Source organism: Bemisia tabaci, chromosome 2 (assembly GCF_918797505.1).
Source record: "Bemisia tabaci chromosome 2, PGI_BMITA_v3".
Taxonomy (NCBI): Eukaryota; Metazoa; Arthropoda; class Insecta; order Hemiptera; family Aleyrodidae; genus Bemisia; species Bemisia tabaci.
The window spans coordinates 62985287-63005082 of NC_092794.1; the positions used below are offsets into that span (position 1 = coordinate 62985287).

Consider the following 19796-nt stretch of genomic DNA (forward strand, 5'->3'; position numbering starts at 1 on the left):
CTCAATGTCAGACTGAATATCCACCTGTCATCACCATGAGCCCTGTGAAGGGTCTCTATTTGGCTCCCAAGCTAGTTCAAGCTGAAAATGAGAGCAATCGTGCGTCTGTTAAGTGATTCTCTCCTCCTATGAGATATCATTCAGAACCTATGACGTCAAAATGCAGCAGCGGTGTGATCGTCTAACCTAATCCACCAAATTTGGAAAAAAATTGGAACGAATAAACCTCAAAATAATTAAAACAAATTGCGATTGATTACTTTCCCTCAGGATCAAGTCCGAGGCCCAATGTTTTGGACTTCTTGTGAAAAATTAGCATATTTCTTTATTTAGACTTATGTTGAATATCTACATGTTATAGCCAACACTGGAAAGAAAAACACATTGTATCTAGAGTCCAGACTCTTAAAAACATCGGCAAGAAAAAATAATCTTGATTCAATCGAATTTTGGCTTAAAACAAGAACCGAGTCTCTTAATTCAAGCGGATTTCCGTTTGATTTAAGCAAAAAGCTGATCGAATCCAGAGTATTTTTTCTTGTCAATGTTTTCAAGAGTCTGGGCTCTAGATCCAATGTGGTTTTTTTTCCTGTTAATCTGGCAACCTCGCTGCAGCTATTACTAACACACACTCGCACGCAATTTCTCAGATGACCAGGAATGCTGAGTAGGAATTGGCAGAATTAAGATCAGATTTTAAAACTCAATTTCCAATTATGGATTGAATGTTAAAGTGGAAACTGGAAACCTCTCGATAGCGTACCTAGCATAAGACAATATGGAACCTCATCTCTACTTCTTTAGTCCCTATTCCGTGAATTATAAGAGAGAGATTTCAAGCATTCTGCAAATATAATTTCGATTTCCGGCATTCCGTTCACCCTGTGACCCAGTTATCGTCGCTTGGCTGGCATAAGGACGTAACTGCACTGGGCGATGAACCCTGTCGCCCATTTAACTCAATGCTTTCTAGGGGTCATCTAAGTGTAGTTACGCCCTTATGTCAGCCCAGCGACGTTATGAGGCACCCTCTTGACGCAACTGAGGAAGGTGACTTGCAAAGTATGATAATGCCTGCGACTGTTTTAATCAGTGAAACTCTCGGCTATCAAAAACTCATTCATATGAATGGTCACTTAAACGTCTGAACATTTTTGTCATGGAAATCGTATACAACTACTCATTTGGCGCAAGGAAATATACGACGGTTGTGAACAAAGAACTTGAACATCCTGTGAAGTCTGCTGAAAGCACGGATCAAAAGCAAGAGGTGCATTGGCGGATACAGCAATTTGGCAACATTGTTTTTCTTCATTTAAACCCATGAAAATGTATCGATTCTTGGAGAGGCCAGGTGCTTCGATATGAATCGATTATTTAATATGGATTTAAGTGGAGGAAATCCAATGTTCCCAAATTGCTGGATCCTCAAGAAGCGTACTAATACTAAAGCGTCGAATATAATTTAAGCAAATTAACGGCACTACAAGCGAACTTAAGATAATTCTTGGTCAGGTTATAGTTGTGTTTCCAGGATGTAAATATAAGCCCAAAATGAGAGCGATATATATGAATCGATAGATGCAGGGCACCAGCTTGCACATTACAACTGCGCCAACATTGCATTTTGTAGGATTCGATGTTTCATTCACGGTTGTTCATAAAAAAAAGAAGATGCCTCTTTTTTATGAGCTGCAACACTCAACAAATGGTCCATATATGCTCCTGAATCGAAATTTGGTCAAACTGCCATTTTGCATCAGTTGCAGCCCCGCTACGATCGATTCATACGTCACTTATTTCGAGTTTCTATTTTGATCATGAAAACATGGCTGAAAATTAATCCACTCCAAGTTTCGTGTTCATCGAGGTATTGAATTTTAAAAAGAGATAATCATCCTCGACGAAGTTTTTTTCCCAACATCCAGAATTTCCAGGGGGGGGGGGGGGGATGATACCATTTTCAATTTTAGAGGGGCTAGCCCCCCCCCCCCTTTCTTATACCCATGCAGACGCCTTACCTAGAATCGACTGTTTTACATATATTTTATGGCGAAAAAGCGTTGTTGCAAACGTTTAAGGATCGCTACTGGCCACAGAACAATGATGATGATGAAGTGCAATCGTCTGTATGAGCAACGCTGATTTTTATTGAAAATCTGAGTTTCTGTCCGTAATAATATGTAACAAATCGTGAGATCTGTTTCACAATACATGTGTATTGACGCATAGCGGAATGAGAACAAATATCATTTACCATTCCGCCCTAGTTCATTTTTCAATAATCCGGAAACATGTTAGACTTGACCAGTTTGCTAAAATCAAGTACTTATTCAGCTAAGTACTCCCTTATTTTTTCGATTAGATTTTCCAGGCTAGAAGGAAAGCTATGCACGTTTGGCCGTGTGTTATTGTCGAGGTGCAATAATGAATCGATGACGGAAAAGTGTTGTTGCCAACTCGCAAGAATCGCTACTGGTGACAGAACAATGATGACGAGAAAGTACAATCGTCTGCATGAGCAACGATGATATTTACAAAAAATCTGAGTCTCTGTCGTCTAAATATTTAATAAATCGTGGGATCTGTTTCACAATACATATGTATTGAAGCATGGCAAAATGAGAAGGTGTATCCTTTACCATTCCACCTTAGTTCATTTTTCAATAATATAGAAACATGTTGGACTTGATCAATTTGCTAAAATCAAGTATTCAGCTACGTACTCAGGGCCGGATTGACCTATTTGCAGCCCATGAGCCGCCTGTATTTTGTCGCCCTCTTCTCATTCGTATTGAAACATCAATAAAAACCATGAAGTGAACGTGCCAGCGGGGGAGGGGTGCATAAGACGCGTTTACTCGTGTTGAACACATTTTTTGGGGATGCCCTTTCAACACTACTAGCAAAAGTTAAGTTTTGTAAACCTATCTTTGTGTGGACAAGGCCTTCCATTCATAAGAATTGAACGAAAAAATTATGAAAGAACAAACATGAATGTGGTTTAATGATTTTAACTCTCCGCCGCCGCGCCGCGCCGCGCAGACTGCACCGTGTTTGGCGCAATGCGTGAAGTATTCACGCAGTCTTGTAGGCGCCATGCGTTTCACGCTGACCGCACTGTGTTTGGCGCAATGCGTGAAGTATTCATGCATTCTTGTAGGTGCTATCCGTTTCACGCTGACCGCAATGACCGCACTGTGTTTGATGCAATACGTGAAGTATTCGTGCAGTCTTGTAGGCGCTGATATGAGTTACATGCCTCATGTAATGGCATGATCCTCAGCGCCGCGCCGTTCCAGGCCAAATTGCGTGTTTGGTTTCTCTCTTAACTCGCCTAATTAAAGATGCTGTCTCTTGTATCACTGAAAGAGGACAAAATTTAAAAAAATTACTACACTCTCAGGAAGTGAGAGATTTTGTCGCCTTTTCTCGTTTGTAGTTTAGTTCTTATTAATCCGATATTTTTTTATACCTACATTTAACTAAATTGCAAAATTTGCTGCCCTCTAGATTTGATGCCATGGACCGCGGCCCATGTGGCCAACCCCTTAATCCGACCCTGTACGTGTACGTACTCCCTTATTTTTTCGATTAGATTTTCCAGGTAAGATGGAAAGCTATGCACGTTTGGCCCCGTGTTATTGTCGAGGTGCAATAATGAATCAATGACGGAAAAGCGTCGTTGCCAACTTGCGAGGATGGCTACCGGAAACAGAACAATGATGATGAATGTTCGCGTACTCGTGAGCAACGATGACTTTTAACCAAAAATCTGAGTTTCTGTCCGCCTAAATAATTAATAAATCGTGGGATCTGTCTCACAATACATGTACGTGTATTGAAGCATGGCAAAATGAGAAAAATATCATCTTCCTATAATTCCGCCCCAGTTCATTTTTCAATAATGTAGAAACATTCATTCGTGATTCATAATTATGCCACTTATTTTGAGTTTCTGTTTTGATCATGAAAACATGGCTGAAAAAGAACCCATGCACTCCAAGTTTCATGTTCATCGCGGTATTGAATCTTAAAATACTGGTCTCACCTTTACCTTTCTTCCAAAAATGAAAATATTGCGCAGGGGAGCACATATCAACCAACTGCGCCCAAAAATCTCACTTGGAAACTCAAAATCAGAGATAAAGGTTTCCGAACGCGAAGTATGGCGAAATATTGCCTTCGCTTATTAGTGTAGAATCGTATATTTTTGCGTTTGGATACTTTCAGTGTTAATAAAGGGTTCTGAAGGGTTTCTGAAAGGGATTTTTTGGGAAGATGTGCCGTATGCTTCTAGGTGTAATCCGTCACTCCTAGAGTATAGTTTTCGATTCCTAGACGAAGGAATTTCACGCCATCCCTAGGTCGCAAGAATTGACAAAAACAATTGAATTTTTCTAAATTTTAATGTAAATTAAACTGTTCATTTTTAGACACGGGACCATTTCATGAAATGGAACACCGAACTTCGGAACATACGACCGAACTTTTTTTTTTCAGTGTTAGGTTGGCATCAAGTATGGCTGGTGATAAGCCCTGCATATACGATCAAATTCCGAACCAATTCCGATCAAAGTAGACATGCTGATGACTGGTGGCCACTATCTACCATCAAATTTTGACGGGCCGCACTTTTTTGTTCAGAGTAATATCAGAACGGAGTGCCACCATTCATCATTTCCTGCCACAGGAAACATTTCTGCCCGGTTTTCATTTTAAAATGAAGCAAATTAATGAGTTTAAGACTGATGACTCCCGACACTTTGATGCTACTTTGATCGGAATTGGTTCGGGAATTTGATCGTCTATCGAGGCCTTTTACCATCAACAGTTAGCACTAACTCTCCTCTCATCATCAAAAACTAAAACAAAGCACCGTCATTGTTGGGTCCTTAGGCCTCCATAGGGCGCCATGTCTATACGGTCTCCATAAAATTACTCTGGGTAGCAAGTCCTCCTTTTGCTTTATTGGAAGAGACCCATTGACCGCTCAACGTTCCCCTCACTCCGGCGCGTGGAAATATTCCGTTCGCGAGCTCCTGGTCCGGACGCCGTGATCGATTTTAACCCTCCGAGGGCAGGATGTTATTTCGGCGGATCCGCAGGAACCGAGGCGGAGGCTGCGTCGCGACGCGCGGCGGCGGAAATCGCGGATTCGTGCGATTTCGCCGACGCTCGGGCTCCGGGCGGGGGCGGAGGCGGAGGCGGGGGGTGGCACTCGAGCCGGAAGGGGGGAGGAAGGGGGTCGAGCGAGCGAGACACAAGTTAATAAAAATAATAATAAGTGCACGGGAAAATGTTAAACAAGAGGAAAATGGAAGACGAAGCATGCGCGGACGAGAGGGTGCGTCGCGCTCGTTGCGGTGCGGGGGCGGCTCGGGAGGGACCGACTGCAGCGCGGCGTGCAAATGTGCAGCGCGCGGAAGGAGCGCCGGTTGCATACCCCCGCGGCGCTGCCGTCGTCACCCCTTCGCGACTCCCGCCGCGGCCTCGCTGTTTAACGAGTTGTTAAAGTGAGGCAGGCGCAGGTTCGCACCGCCGCCGCCGATGTGCGGTGATATGAGGGTCCGCACGTAAAAATCCTGGTGTCAACGCCGAGCAGGGTTGCCACAGTCAGGGGATACCGGAAAATGTCGGGGGATTTTGAAATGTCAGGGAAAAACTGGAAATGTCCGGGAAAATGATGGAAATGTTTGGGAAAAATCGGCAAATCATCTTCATTTGCTTTCTCGAGTGAGTGTGACTTTTTGAATAACAATTTTAGCCTGTGAACTATTTCTAAATGTCTTTTTAAACAGCTGACAGAATTTCAATTGTCAGGGAATTTCACCAAAATGTGTCAGGGAAATCAAGGAAAACCTGGAAATGTCAAGAAAAATCGTTAAATCATCTTCATTTGCTTTTTCGAGTGGGTCTGGCGTTTTGAGTAACAAATTTTGCATGACAACTATTTCTACCTGTCTTTTTAAACATCTGGGATTCTTTCAATTGTCAGGGAATTTCACCAAAATGTGTCGGGGAAATGTCAGGGAATTGAATTTTCTCAATTCTGTGGCAACCCTGGCCGAGGGAAAAACTATCGTTTCCCCCGGACGAACGAACGTAACTGCATTGCAGCCTTGCCAAAGTGCCTGTCAATGAGAGGCCTTCTAAAGTCGAGGAAACCTTCTTTTCTCTTTTTTTTTATTTAGGTGTTTATTTATTTTTTTTTATTTGGGCTGCTTTTGGGAGAGGAAACTGTTAAGCGCGTTGTTTTCTGTAGAGGCGCAATCACAGCAAAACATCAAAAATTTTGGGGGAGGCTAAGAGCTCTCTGCACCCTTAGCCTTGTTGTGCCCCTTTTTGGGGACTCTAACATTTTGTTTGGCCCAAACGATACCTCGCATGATGAGTTATCCTGCCAGTAAAAGTTTCAGTGCGATTTCAAAGCTTGTTTTGGGGATATATTTTTGGGGGTTGCAAAACTTACGTGTTTCACCTGTTACGTGTTGAACATGCACATTTTTTTAAAATTCCTCGGTTGATAAAACAACTTCAGTAGACTGCTTTTCATTTTCTGACGCTCAGTAACACCAGCTGATGCTAGTGTTCCACAGAAAATGAAGAGGGGTCAATTATAATCGTTTTTTCAGTTAAGGATCTTCAAAATATTAGAACTTTTAAATGGTAAAAAATGCAATGCCGTAATGCCAAATCGATTGTTCAACTCTAGCTAAAACTTTAACTGGTGGATTATTTCACCTTAATATATATTTTAGGCCCCATTTGAAGGAAACCCCCGAGTTCCCGTAAAAAGAGGCATTTTTTGGCCGTCTCTTTTCATTCGCAAAAATGGATGACTGGATACGATACAAAAATACATTTTCGAAGCCTCTTGAAGACATTTTACGAGAAAATCAATGGCAGCCCTCTTAAATTTAATCTTCGTCTTGGAATAAAGAAGACATGTATGCTTCTAAAGTTTTTATACCATGTTTGACTTCCCGTAGACTCGCTTCACCGTGTGATCTCACCACTCCTGCAAGGGTGTTTACGTGGATTTGTCATCACGAGTCATGATTATCACCCATCTGGTCTCGTGCGTATGAATTCAAAATGTGTTTTCAGATGTATGAACTCGTTATTTTGTAAATAAATCAGTCACATTTTAACAATCCGATCCTACTTTTGTAACCAACAGTGGCGATTCTCGCAAGGTGGCAACGCCCCTTTCTCGCCCTTCCAATCTATCGTAAATATCGATGGTAGGTGAGACAGCCGACCCTAGGGGAACCCAGGTCATTTCGCTAGCGGGAGCCTGGGCCCTCTACCAAAAAATTGTTTTGAAATTTTAACTCTATTTAGATGCATTTTTGAGGCTTCCATGATAAAAATTAATTGCTTACTGAAAGAATACGCAGTTTTCATTTACAACTCTGCACTCAAGGCGTGCTAAGAGGCAATCATACTCTACGATGGTGTTTTCCTACCATCCAGGATTTCGGGGGGGGGGGGAGGGGGGCAGATGATATTATTTTAAATTTTAGAGGGGCCAACCGCCCCTTCGTACGACAATGCATGCGCCTTACCTAGAATCGACTATTTTACATGATTTGTATGGCGGAAAAGCGTTGTTGCCAACTCGCAAGGATCGGTACTGGTAACAGAACAATGATGATTAAGTAGGTCCCTTTGAGCAAAAATGACTTTAACAAAAGATCTGAGTTTCTGTTCGTTTAAATCTTCAAGAAACCGTGGGGTCTGCTTCACAATACGTATAATACGTGCGTATTGAAGCATGGAAAAATGAAGACAAATATCATTTATGATTCCGCCCTAGTTCATTTTTCAATAATATAGAAACATTTTGGACTTGATCAATTTGCTAAAATCAAGTATTCAGCTATACGAGTCATGATTTTCACCCATCTGGTCTCGTTCGTATGAATACAAAATGTGTTATCAGATATATGAACTCGTTATTTTGAAAATAAATCAGTCGCATTTTAACAATCCGATCTTACCTTTGTAACAAATAGTGGCGATTCTCGTAAGGTGGCAACGCCCCTTTCTCGCCTTTTAAATCCATCGTAAACATCGATGGTAGGTGAGACAGCCGACCTTAGGGGTACCCAGGTCATTTTGCCTGGCCCCTCTAGCAAAAAATTGTTTTGAAATTTTAACTTCATTTGGACGCATTTTTGAGGCTTCCATGATGAAAATTTTAGAAAATACTCACTGAATGAACTCTGTGATTCTATCTAAGACTCCGTACCCAAAGCGTGCTGAGGTAATCATCTGCGACGAGGGTTTATTCTTACCATCTATAATTTCCGAGGGGGGGGGGGGGGGGCAGATGATAACATTTTCAATTTTGAAGGGCCAGCCGCCCCTTCGTACGCCCATGCAGACACCTTACCTAGAATCGACTATTTTACATACTTTTTATGGCGGAAAAGCGTTGTTGCCAACTTGCAAGGATCGCTAGTGGCAACAGAAGAATGATGATGAACTTGTTTATTTTTATGAGCAACGATGACTTTTACAAAAGATCTGAGTTTCTGTCCGTCTAAATATTTAATTAATCGTGGGATCTTTTTCCTAATCCTTGTGTATATTGAAGCATAACGAAAATGAGAAAAAATATCATTTACCATTCCGCCCTAGTTCATTGTTTAGTAATTTAGAAACATGTTGGACTTGATCAATTTGCTAAAATCAAGTATTCGGCTATGAGTCATGATTATCACCCATCTGGTCTCGTTCGTATGAATTCTAAATGTGTCATCAGATGTATGAACTCGTTAATTCAGGAAGTAAATCGGCCACTTTTTAACAATTCGATCCCACCCCTTTATCAAACAGTGACGATTCTCGCAAGTTGCCAACGCCGCTTTCTCGCCTTTTAAATCCATCGTAAATATCGATGTTAGGTGAGGCAGACGACCCTAGGCGTACCCGAGTCATTTTGCTAGTGGGAGCCTGGCCCCTCTACCACGGGGGTTCTGGGGGAATGGAATACCTCCCTGTTTTGAGGGGGTGGGTGGGTCTCCTTTGAAATTTTTTCGATATTGAACTCTATTAGGACGCATTTTGAGGCTTCCATGATAAAATTTTTAGAAAATACTTACTGAAAGAATACGGTGTTTTCATTGAAGACTCTGCACTCAAGGCGTGCTAGGAGGTAATCATCCTCGACGAAGGTTTTCTCCCACCATCAAGAATTTCCGGGGGGGGGGGGGGCAGATAATACCATTTTCAATTTTAGAGGGGCCCCCTTTTTCCCCTTCGTACGCCCATGCAAGCGCCTTACCTAGAACTAGAATCGATTGTTTTACATACTTTAATGACGTAAAAGCGTTGTTGCCAACTCGCAAGGATCACTACTGGTAACAGAACAATGATGTTGAATCACGATCTCATCTCTATGAGCAACGATGACTTACCAAAAATCTGAGTTTCTGTTAGTCTAAATATTTAACCAATCGTGGGATCTGTTTCACAATACATGTGTATTGAAACATGGGAAATTGAGAAAGAATATAATTAACCATTCCGCCCTAAATCACTTTTCAATCATATAAAAACATGTTGGACTTGATCAATTTAATAATATCAAGTATTCAACTACGAATTCCCTTATTTTTTAGATAAGATTTTCCAGATTAGAGGGAAAGCTGCATGCACGTTTGGTCCCTTTTTATCGTCGAGGTGCTATAATGAAACGATGACCCGACTCAACTCTCAAAACATACTGAAAATTGGACAGAATGAACGAGGGAAGCCTAACTGCACCCGGCGCCTAATTTCCTCGCATAATTCGATTTTTTGACCGAAGCCCCAGCCAGCAACATTCTGACTTAAAATTTTAAGAGCAGTTTCTTCATAGCCTATTAAAAATTCACGGAAAGTTTTACGAAATCTTTAATGATGAAAACATTCAATTTTACCAGTTATCCCTGTCAGACAATGATATGGTGATTTCTTGTTTTCTGAAATCCATAAACAGGGTGTCTCCAAACTAGGAGAACCGGAAACTCATGAAAATTTCCGGAGATTTGATGTTAATCGCGGCAAATCCGTCACTTACATGCGGTTCAACTCTTACAAAAGTAAAACATTTGATCCCAAGCGCTAAATACTTTTAAAATCAAACGGGTGTCAAATAATGCGCGCTAAAAATCAGGAAATTTCATTTATAATACTAGGTAAAATTATTGCAGTGAAAATTAAATTTTAGTAATTTTCTATTCAAATTCTAAGGGTCTTCATCCTTGAAAATTGCAATAAATCAAGCTTCTATGAATATGAAGCCAATAATATCACGCTTATAATTCTAGAGTGTATGTATCTCTAATACCCTTTTCCTCTGAGCTCAATATAATAATCATTATTCCCCTTCAACTTGATCTCGGACTAGTTATTTTTCGTCAGTTTAAGATTGGCTCGTTAAATTTTTCAAATACGATTCTGCCTTTTCTGCATCAAGTGTAAAGAGGAGCCGTTATAAGCGGTAGGGTCCTGGTTCAGGGTGTCTACAAGTCCGGAAATAGTACTGATTTTTTAAGGGTAGTCCGGAAGTACTGAAAAAGCACGGAAATTCCGCAAGAAGGTCCGGAACTTTTGTCGTTTTTTTTTTTTTGTCATTTTCGTCGCAATTTTAGAGAGAAATTCGAATTTCGTCAAATTGAGGTACTAAAAAAGTACTGAATTTTCCCGCTGAGGAGGTACTGAATTTCTTAGGAATATAGTGAAAAATTACTGTAAAAGTGCTGATTTTTGACCAGCCTGTTCTAGTAGACATCCTCTACTACCGTGCTAAGGAAGAACGCCGTATGAACATTCAAGAGATGCCAAATTTCCTCCGATTAAATGTTTATTTTTGAGGAAAGCTATGCATATTTTTCCTTGAAATTTTCAGGAACTTTAGTTGAAATTGCGAAGAAAATTATCTGCGAAATTGGAGGAAAAATATTTACAAATTTCCCCAAAGTTCGTGATTTACCTAAGGAAATTTGGCAACGCCTGAAGGTTCATACGGCGTTTTTCCTTAGCACGGCAGTGTAGCCTTGTAGGTCCAGTCTCTTGCCGAAACGGAATCCGTCGGAACCGCCTTTCCCATTTGGCGAGGGAGGGGTTGGATTGGAGGAGTGATTTTAAAACACGTATTGCTGACTCCTTACAGCCCTCTCCTTCCCCGCCCCTCCCCCCTCCCCCCTTCGTCGACGCGTCGCTCGCTTTTCACGCTCATCGTCTCTCCCGTCTTCACACTCGATCAATAATACAAACATGAGTCGAGCCAAAAAAGTCGGCTCGCGGACCCGGACCACGGAACCCCACGGGTTTGTTACGTCCAACGTTGGTCACTCCGCTCTGGTTCAATGGGTCAGCCCGTTGCGCTGGTCATCCTCGAATCTTATCGAAACTTGTGGACACGTGAACGACTGTTAAGGTCAAGCTCCCATGTCCAAATACAGGGTGTCTAGCATCAGGATTTTCCCCATTCTATCAGGATTTGAGGTCAATCAGGATTTAATCCCGAGTTCATTAGGATTTGAGGAAAAATCGGTCGTAAAATTAGGAATTGAGAAAATTCGGCCGTCCGATCGGATTTCTGTATCGAGCTATTTTTGTGAAGTTACATTCGCCTAATTCTTCTCCGCAAAAAGTCAAGCTTTGATCAGGATTTGGAAAAATTATGAAATCAGGATCTAGTAGTCAAAAATCAGGATTTTTCAAAATTGAAAAAAAACTGGACATCCTGAAAAGTTATGGAAAAACCGGGATTGAAGATCGTCACAAGTTAGCAAATCTGTTTTTCTTCCGTTAAAATCATGGTGTCCAGGACCTGAGAAATTGGGAATCATCGAATTCCCTCAGAGAATGAAGAAAAAACGGGAAATCAAGGAATGCTTCAAGGAATCACCTATTCCGTGAGGAATGAAATACATTTTCAGGAAAATCAGGGAAACTCGACTTTTCTCCCTCACTGGAAAAAAACACATTGGATCTAGAGTCCAGACTCTTAAAAACATCGACAAGAAAAAGTTCACTTGATTCAATCAGAATCTAGCTTAAATCAAGAACCAAGCCTCTTAATTTCGTTTTGATTCAAGCTTAAATCCGATTGAATCAAGAGAATTTTTTCTTGTCAATGTTTCCAAGAGTCTGGACTCTAGATCCAATGTGTGTGCGCTGTTCTTTTCCAGTGCTCCACCAATTTCCCTTTTCATTCCTTTTCCGAGGAGGTACCTAATTTCTTGGGAACGCACCGAAAGAGTACTGATTTTTGGCCAGCCTGTTTTAGCAGACACCCTGTTTATCTTCTCTCCGTTTTGACGTTAAACTTGACGCGACTTTCGACTTTGGAGGCGTGCATAGGACGTCGGGCGGGACGGAAGGAGGAAGCCAAAGGGACGGTGGACGTGGCGCGGCTGACGGTGAGCCGCGTCGGCGTTTGTGCTCGTGTCGCTGGCCCTGTTATTTCACTCGTGTTTCCACGTCACAAGATTGTAATATCCACTTCCGAGAAACCGAAGCTGCCGGCTGCTTTATTGATCGGACGAAAGTGGGATGGAAACAGGGACAAAGACTACATCGAGCCGCGCTCGCCGGATCTGCCAAATTAAGTAATCTCTGACTCTTTTCACTCCGACTCGTTTTACACGTTACACCGCCGTGCTTTTCCGACGCTCGCTACCGTCGTCGCTTCCAACCCATTCCCCGAGTTCACATCGCGAGCTTAGCGTTCTGTTTCTTCGCCGTGTCTACGAACATCAAGTTTTGTAAAAAATATGGCAGTGGCGTGGCGTGAATTGCGATATATCGATTGTTATGCCATTTAAACCTATGGTAAATAATCGATTATGAAGGTGTTCGCTGCGAACACCCTGTTTGTCGATCCTTTTCCATAGGTATAAATGGCGTAACAATCGATACATCGCAAAGCACGCCACGCCACTGAAATATGGCATTTGCGGAAAATGATATCGGCGGGGTGTTCAACGTGCGCAGTTTTGTGGCAAGTTCTTGAAAATGAATTGAAACCGTGAAAAGTCTCTGAGAATTTTAAGCAACTCCAAAGAGTTGGGCAGCATTGAAAAAAAAAATTGGCCTCCGGCCAATTTATGCGCGGCGCTTCGCGCCGCGTACCGGCGCTACGCGCCGGCATTTGGGGGGCTTCGCCCCCCCATCCGCTTAGCGGATTGGTGCGGGGACCGCACGGGACTTTCTCGCTCGAGCCGGCGCTTCGCGCCGGCATAGACACTTTTACTGGAATATTTAGAAAAATACTGCCAATTTTACAAAATCATAAAGTTTGATTGGAATTTTGATCACAGGATAATAGTTATGAAATTTTTATTCAAACCATTGAACTTCATTGTAAATGTCTTCGCGATATGTGGTGAATTCATATATTCGGACTCGACTTGTTGATTTTATGAGGCATCTTCAATTAAATATGTAATTGATTAACTAAGTCTCCTGTCAAAGATGGCGATCCGTAAAAATCTTAGCTTTTCTACGATTCATTAGGATCCATTAGATTCATTGACATCATACTTCAGATACGATTTTATATTATAATCTCTCCTTAAGCACGGTCAAAAGCCATCAAATATCTACTTGAATGGGTAGAATGACTATTCGATGTTCAAATAGTCTTAAAACTAAACGGTTTTCGCTTAGCATCTCCCAAATTTTAAATTTGGCGGGCGAATCTACCTGCTGGAAGGTTCACGACACGCCCGCCAGGAGCGCCATCTCCTTACCGCGTATCCCCGTAACTCAAAGCGAAAACAATAGAGAGCGCCATCGACAAACGTCAACCAGAGACAAGTCAACAAACGTCACGTTATAACAATTATAACCTCCTTCATTAACAAGCATTAAATCAGTCATATTTGTGCCGAATTATTACATTATATTTGTGCTTAGTACCTCGTAAAAAGGAACCGCAAAAGATGGAATCTGCCGGGATTCTAAATTCATTAACAACAAACATATTAGTTTTTAATAAAGATCTAAGTGTCAGTTCTTGGCGTTAGCTTGATGATTCATAGTACCTTTGTAATGTGAGTATGTATCTAATTAGTTGTCTAATTTTGCTTTGTGATTACCTACGGAGTAATTTTGGAAATAGTATATGATGCATTATATAATGCATTTGAATTCCTAGGTTTCACCTGACTCAAAGCGTTTGCTGCTATTATCTAGAAGCGCTCCGACTCATTTATCAGAGAATTGAGCGTTTCCTATCGGCCCCTCTGCAATTATGAGATTAGTCCATGAATCCTTTAGGAACTTAAATTAATGACTCAGATGGTGCTTTTGAGCCAACTTTCAAAGAATTAAAGGCATTTTTTCAAAATCTACAGTCCATGAGCTCTCCGTGTGACCGAAGTGCTCTCCTCGCTATATGACGCGTAACCCTTCAATTTTTAGTTTAGTCCAAAGACCTCGTAGGAACTTAAATTAATGAACCAGGTGGTGCTCTTATGCCAACTTTCGAAGAATTGAAGGCATTTTTTTTATTTTTTTTCAAATTTACAGTCCTTGAAAATGAGCTGTTTCGCGGAGCAAAGTGCCCTACTTTTGGGCCTCGTATCTCTTGAATTTTGAGTTTAGTCCAAAGATCTTTTTGGAACTTAAATTAATGACCCAGGTGATGTGCTTGATGCCCATTGTTAAAGAATTAAAGACATTTTTCAAAATTTACAGTCTTTCAAAATGAGCTTTCCGTGTGATTTTGCTAAAAATGGACAATTGAGCGTAGCCCCCCCAAATTTTAGCGTACCTCAAAATCGTTGAACGTGCATAAGGAGACCATAGATATGGTGTCCTGTGCCAATTTTGAATGAAATCGAACAGATAGATTCTGAGATATCGCTGTAGACAGATTTGGGGGACGCCACACGGACGGACACACATTTTTTCAAGTATGGTTATTTTTACTCCTGGGACCTTAAAACGTCTAGAAATGATGAAATTTCAACTTTTTTTTTTTTTTTTTTTTGGAGGATGACAATACTTCCTCTCTACCCTATGGGAGCGAGAAAGTAAAAACACATTGGATCTAGAGTCCAGACTCTTGAAAACGTTGACAAGAAAAAATAATCTTGATTCAATCGGATTTTTGCTTGAATCAAAACGAAATCCGCTGAAATTAAGAGGCTTGGTTCTTGATTTAAGCTAGATTCTGATTGAATCAGGAGTACTTTTTCTTGTCGATGTTTTAAGGGTCTGGACTCTAGATCCAATGTGTTTTCTTTCCAGTGAGGATGGAAAGTTTTTGATAATAAATTGAAACTGGGAAAAGTCAGAGAATTTAAACCAACCCTAAGAAGTTGGGCAGTGTCCAACGTGTTCGCAGGGTGGCAAGTTTTTGAAAATAAATTGAAGCCGGGAAAATTCAGAGAATTTAAACCAACCCTAGAGAGTCGGGAAATTCCGGTGATGAACCTTGCAATTTTGTCTTCTAACAATAATGTGTAAGTACTTCTCTCCACGTTCACACGCTCCATCGCCGAAAATCAGAACTTCTGTCTCTATGTTCTCGAATTTTTATAGTTTCAATTCAAGATGCTCTGTGCAAACATTTTTTTGTTTAAAGCATTTTCAGAAAAAGTATGGGGGAAAAAAGTTATGGATAGGTCGGGAAATTTTGAAATCTGAGTTAACTTGTAGCCCTGGTATGGAATTTCAAGATGATCGAGGGGAACTTGAAGGAATAGCCTCGGAGGTAGGCAATCGTATACCGCTTTCCTGATAGGTCTGCGAGTTATAAGCTTTCATGGAGTCCAAGGGGTTCAGATTGTTCTATGCCTCCGCAATTTCCTGCAACGCGCTGGGTTTTCGCAAAAACTCAACAAAACTTGCTGATTAAAATTGCAATACATTTTTAAGAAGCGCCCTAATAGTCTTACCAATACAATTATAAAATATTTTAAGAAAAAAAAATTTAAAGTGAAAAAGCAAGAAAAGAACATTTATAAGCATGAAACCCTTCGAACAAAAATATAAAAGAAAAGGTCAGTCTCAACTATTTTAGGGAGTTTCCTCCATTTTGTCTGTACCTACCACGCGGTAATTTGCACCCCAGATGGGATCTGTAAAGCCCTATGTCAAAAAGCAACATGACGATACACTTCTAGACGTGATTGGATTTCTTTAAATTTCTAGCCTTTAAATTAAGTTCGAAATAATCCCGAATCGATTGCTTTCCATGTATACATTTAAATGTAGGGAAAGCATTGTTGCCAACTTAGAAGTATCGCTTCTGGTGAGGAAGGAAAGTCGGCTTGGAATGGATTTGAAACTGATAGTCCAGTCAATTTAGCTCTAAATAAGGGTCATCTGGGAAAATCCATATATAGAAGGTTTTTTTGCGGAAACATGTTGCATTAGGCAACCAGAACAACATATCAAAAGTTTACCAAAATCGGCCGTCCGCTAAGGCCGCCATCTTGAAAAAAGGGGGGGCGGGGGGCCAAAATACGCCGCCGGCGACCGGTTTTTAGCTTTTATCTTGAAAAATATCGATGCTACGGAAAAATGTCACTGAACCTTTTAAAAAGATCATAAAATTTCCTATTAGAAACACTATACATTTATCAAGTTGCGACTTCTGGTTCGTGAGATATGGCGGTAGTTTCCTGCGGCTAGGAAAGTCAAATCTTGCGAGAAATCACGTTTTTTCAACAAAATCTGTAATTATCTTAAAAACGGCGAGTCTGAGGCAAAAAAGTGTTCTCACCGGAATGAAAGAGCATGAAATTTCCATGCTAAAAATGCTTATGAATTCACTAGGGGGTCCGCCCCCGGAGCGCTATGCGGTCCGAACCAACGGCGGCTACTACGCGGTGAGGCTCGGCTTGGCCGCGCCATGCATTGTTGCGGTCCAAGATGAAACGGCTTCACTTTTTTGGTAGATTTACCGCGAGGGTAAGTCATATTATCCATTTAAATATGTGCTAATTTCCTTTCATCATGAACCCCCCCCCCCCTCCCCCCTTAGGTCATGCATGTTGTATAGTTAACAAATGTCAACGGTCGCGCTTGAAGATAATGTTATTATTTTATGCTTTCTTATTCAAATTAAATTTGTCGAACAACAAATCTTCTTTTTTCAAAGTAACTAAAAGGAAATGAATTAATACAAAATATAGAAAGAGGGAGTTTAAATTCATCCTCTGCTTCCTCTTCGATGAGTGTTTCTGCTTGATTGCTGCATCCCAAGCCGGAACAATGTAGACAAATGTCACTGCATGGTAGACCAGCTCTCTTACAAGAGCAGCGGTTACTACAGCCTTTCGAACATGTACATGAGATGATTTGCAAATGTTCTTGGGGGGGGGGGGGGGGGTCAGGCGGGTTGAGCATAGGCACAAGGAGAAGCCTGAGTTCCGAAGATTTCCACCCCTATTCTTTGGGATTCCGTTTTCTTCCTTTCCAGAGTTGAACTTGATAATATACACGTAAGAAGTGTTGTTTGCACGCATCTGAAGTTGGAGGCAACGTTTGCAGTTTCACCTCAGTTTTTGCCTTGCCAAAGCACGATTAAAACATTGAAATCTGCATTTGTTCAAAGCAGTAACTGATTTTTCAGCACCATACAGCAAAAGAACGAGTTGCTCACCCGCTTGACAAAGCTCATCTTGAGTGCAGTCGGTTTCATCAAATTTCTCAGCAATACAAGAGACTTCGCCACATTTTTCCAACAGTTTAATAAATTTGCCTTTGCCCTTGCCACGAAATGCTGAAGTAGTATCACATCCACTGACGACATGGATAAACAGAATGCTCTTCTTCAAATTTACATTCGATGTTCGCAATTGATTTGAGCTAAAAATTTGGGCTGCATATTTGCCCTTACCTGGTTTGAGTAATAGGACGTCGCTTGATGCAGGCGTCAAAGCTATCATTAGAACAAGGAGGTCAATGTCTTCACCAACGATTAGAGTACCTATATTGAGAGAGTATGGCCACCGGTGTTACCACCTCTGATTGGCTCAGCCATCTTAGGCTGAATGGAGCCCTTAGGACCCAAAAATGGCGGACGCCATAAATTAATGTGATGCAAAATGACTCAAATTGTAGTTTTCTTTGCTTATCGTAACGAGAAATTTACCCAAATGCACTATTGCGATTCTTTACATATTTTTAAGGCTAATCGTGTGCAATTTTTGAGAAAAATTATCTTAGATGTAGTAAGGTTGGCAGCAAGTGCGGTTGGTGAAAACCGTCAAAAGTTGCCAATGACCCCCCTCCTATCCACAAAAACCAAAACAAAGCACCGCCATTTTTGGGTCCTAAAAGTCTCTCCATGGGGCCCAGTGGCCATACTCTCTCAATATAGGTATTCTACCAACGATAACAACTTGTTTCTTCGTTCCTCTCGGCAGACTGAGAGCTTCATTTACGATGAGAGTATCCGCATCGTCCTCTGCTTGAGATACTTTAACTTGACTCCCTGTAGTAAAGTGTTTCGATAGCAAGCAAATCAAACGCGCCTCATTCTTTTCATTATAGATAGAAGCAAGTCCTGGGCCACGGATAGAGGAGTGTCCTCACAAAAAATTAAGGCAGGACATTTCTTAAAGCTATAACGTCGTCACCTTTCAACGCTTTTTGTAGAATCTGTTGCGCTTTTTGTTCGTATCCATCAAAAACAATTGAACCTTCAAGACCATCATGCTTTTCAACACATAGGTATTAATAAACGATTCCACCGCTTAAGGTAATAAACGAAGAAATGCTTGTCTTATTCCTATTTCTATATTTTGTATTAATTCATTTCCTTTTAGTTACTTTGAAAAAAGAAGATTTGTTGTTTGACAAATTTAATTTGAATAAGAAAGCATAAAATAATAACATTATCTTCAAGCGCGACCGTTGACATTTGTTAACTATACAACATGCATGACCTAAGGGGGAGGGGGGGGGGGGTTCATGATGAAAGGAAATTAGCACATATTTAAATGGATAATATGACTTACCCTCGCGGTAAATCTACCAAAAAAGTGAAGCCGTTTCATCTTGGACCGCAACAATGCATGGCGCGGCCAAGCCGAGCCTCACCGCGTAGTAGCCGCCGTTGGTTCGGACCGCATAGCGCTCCGGGGGCGGACCCCCTAGTGAATTCATAAGCATTTTTAGCATGGAAATTTCATGCTCTTTCATTCCGGTGAGAACACTTTTTTGCCTCAGACTCGCCGTTTTTAAGATAATTACAGATTTTGTTGAAAAAACGTGATTTCTCGCAAGATTTGACTTTCCTAGCCGCAGGAAACTACCGCCATATCTCACGAACCAGAAGTCGCAACTTGATAAATGTATAGTGTTTCTAATAGGAAATTTTATGATCTTTTTAAAAGGTTCAGTGACATTTTTCCGTAGCATCGATATTTTTCAAGATAAAAGCTAAAAAACCGGTCGCCGGCGGCGTATTTTGGCCCCCCGCCCCCCCTTTTTTCAAGATGGCGGCCTTAGCGGACGGCCGATTTTGGTAAACTTTTGATATGTTGTTCTGGTTGCCTAATGCAACATGTTTCCGCAAAAAAACCTTCTATATATAGATTTTCCCAGAAAAATGCTAGATTGACTGGACTTTCCATGTATACATTTAAATGTAGGGAAAGCATTGTTGCCAACTTAGAAGTATCGCTTCTGGTGAGGAAGGAAAGTCGGCTTGGAATGGATTTGAAACTGATTGTGAATGCTGCTGGAGCCGGGAGCGCCTAAAATCGGGCGAAGCTCCTTCACAATCCCGGATGGAAAAAGCATCACGACCCACTGACGACCTACTAGCAAAC

At 41.2% G+C, this 19796-nt stretch overlaps 1 protein-coding gene and 1 non-coding gene across 2 annotated transcripts in view; both read left to right on the top strand.

The window, feature by feature from the left end:
- Positions 1-19796, top strand: part of Tlk (Tousled-like kinase) — a 153107-nt gene that overhangs the window by 30062 nt on the left and 103249 nt on the right. The gene's annotated exons all lie outside the window — the stretch shown is intronic.
- On the top strand, positions 9902-9985 carry LOC140224130 (small nucleolar RNA R38). Its single transcript, XR_011899404.1, has one exon. It is a non-coding gene; the product is annotated as a small nucleolar RNA R38 (small nucleolar RNA).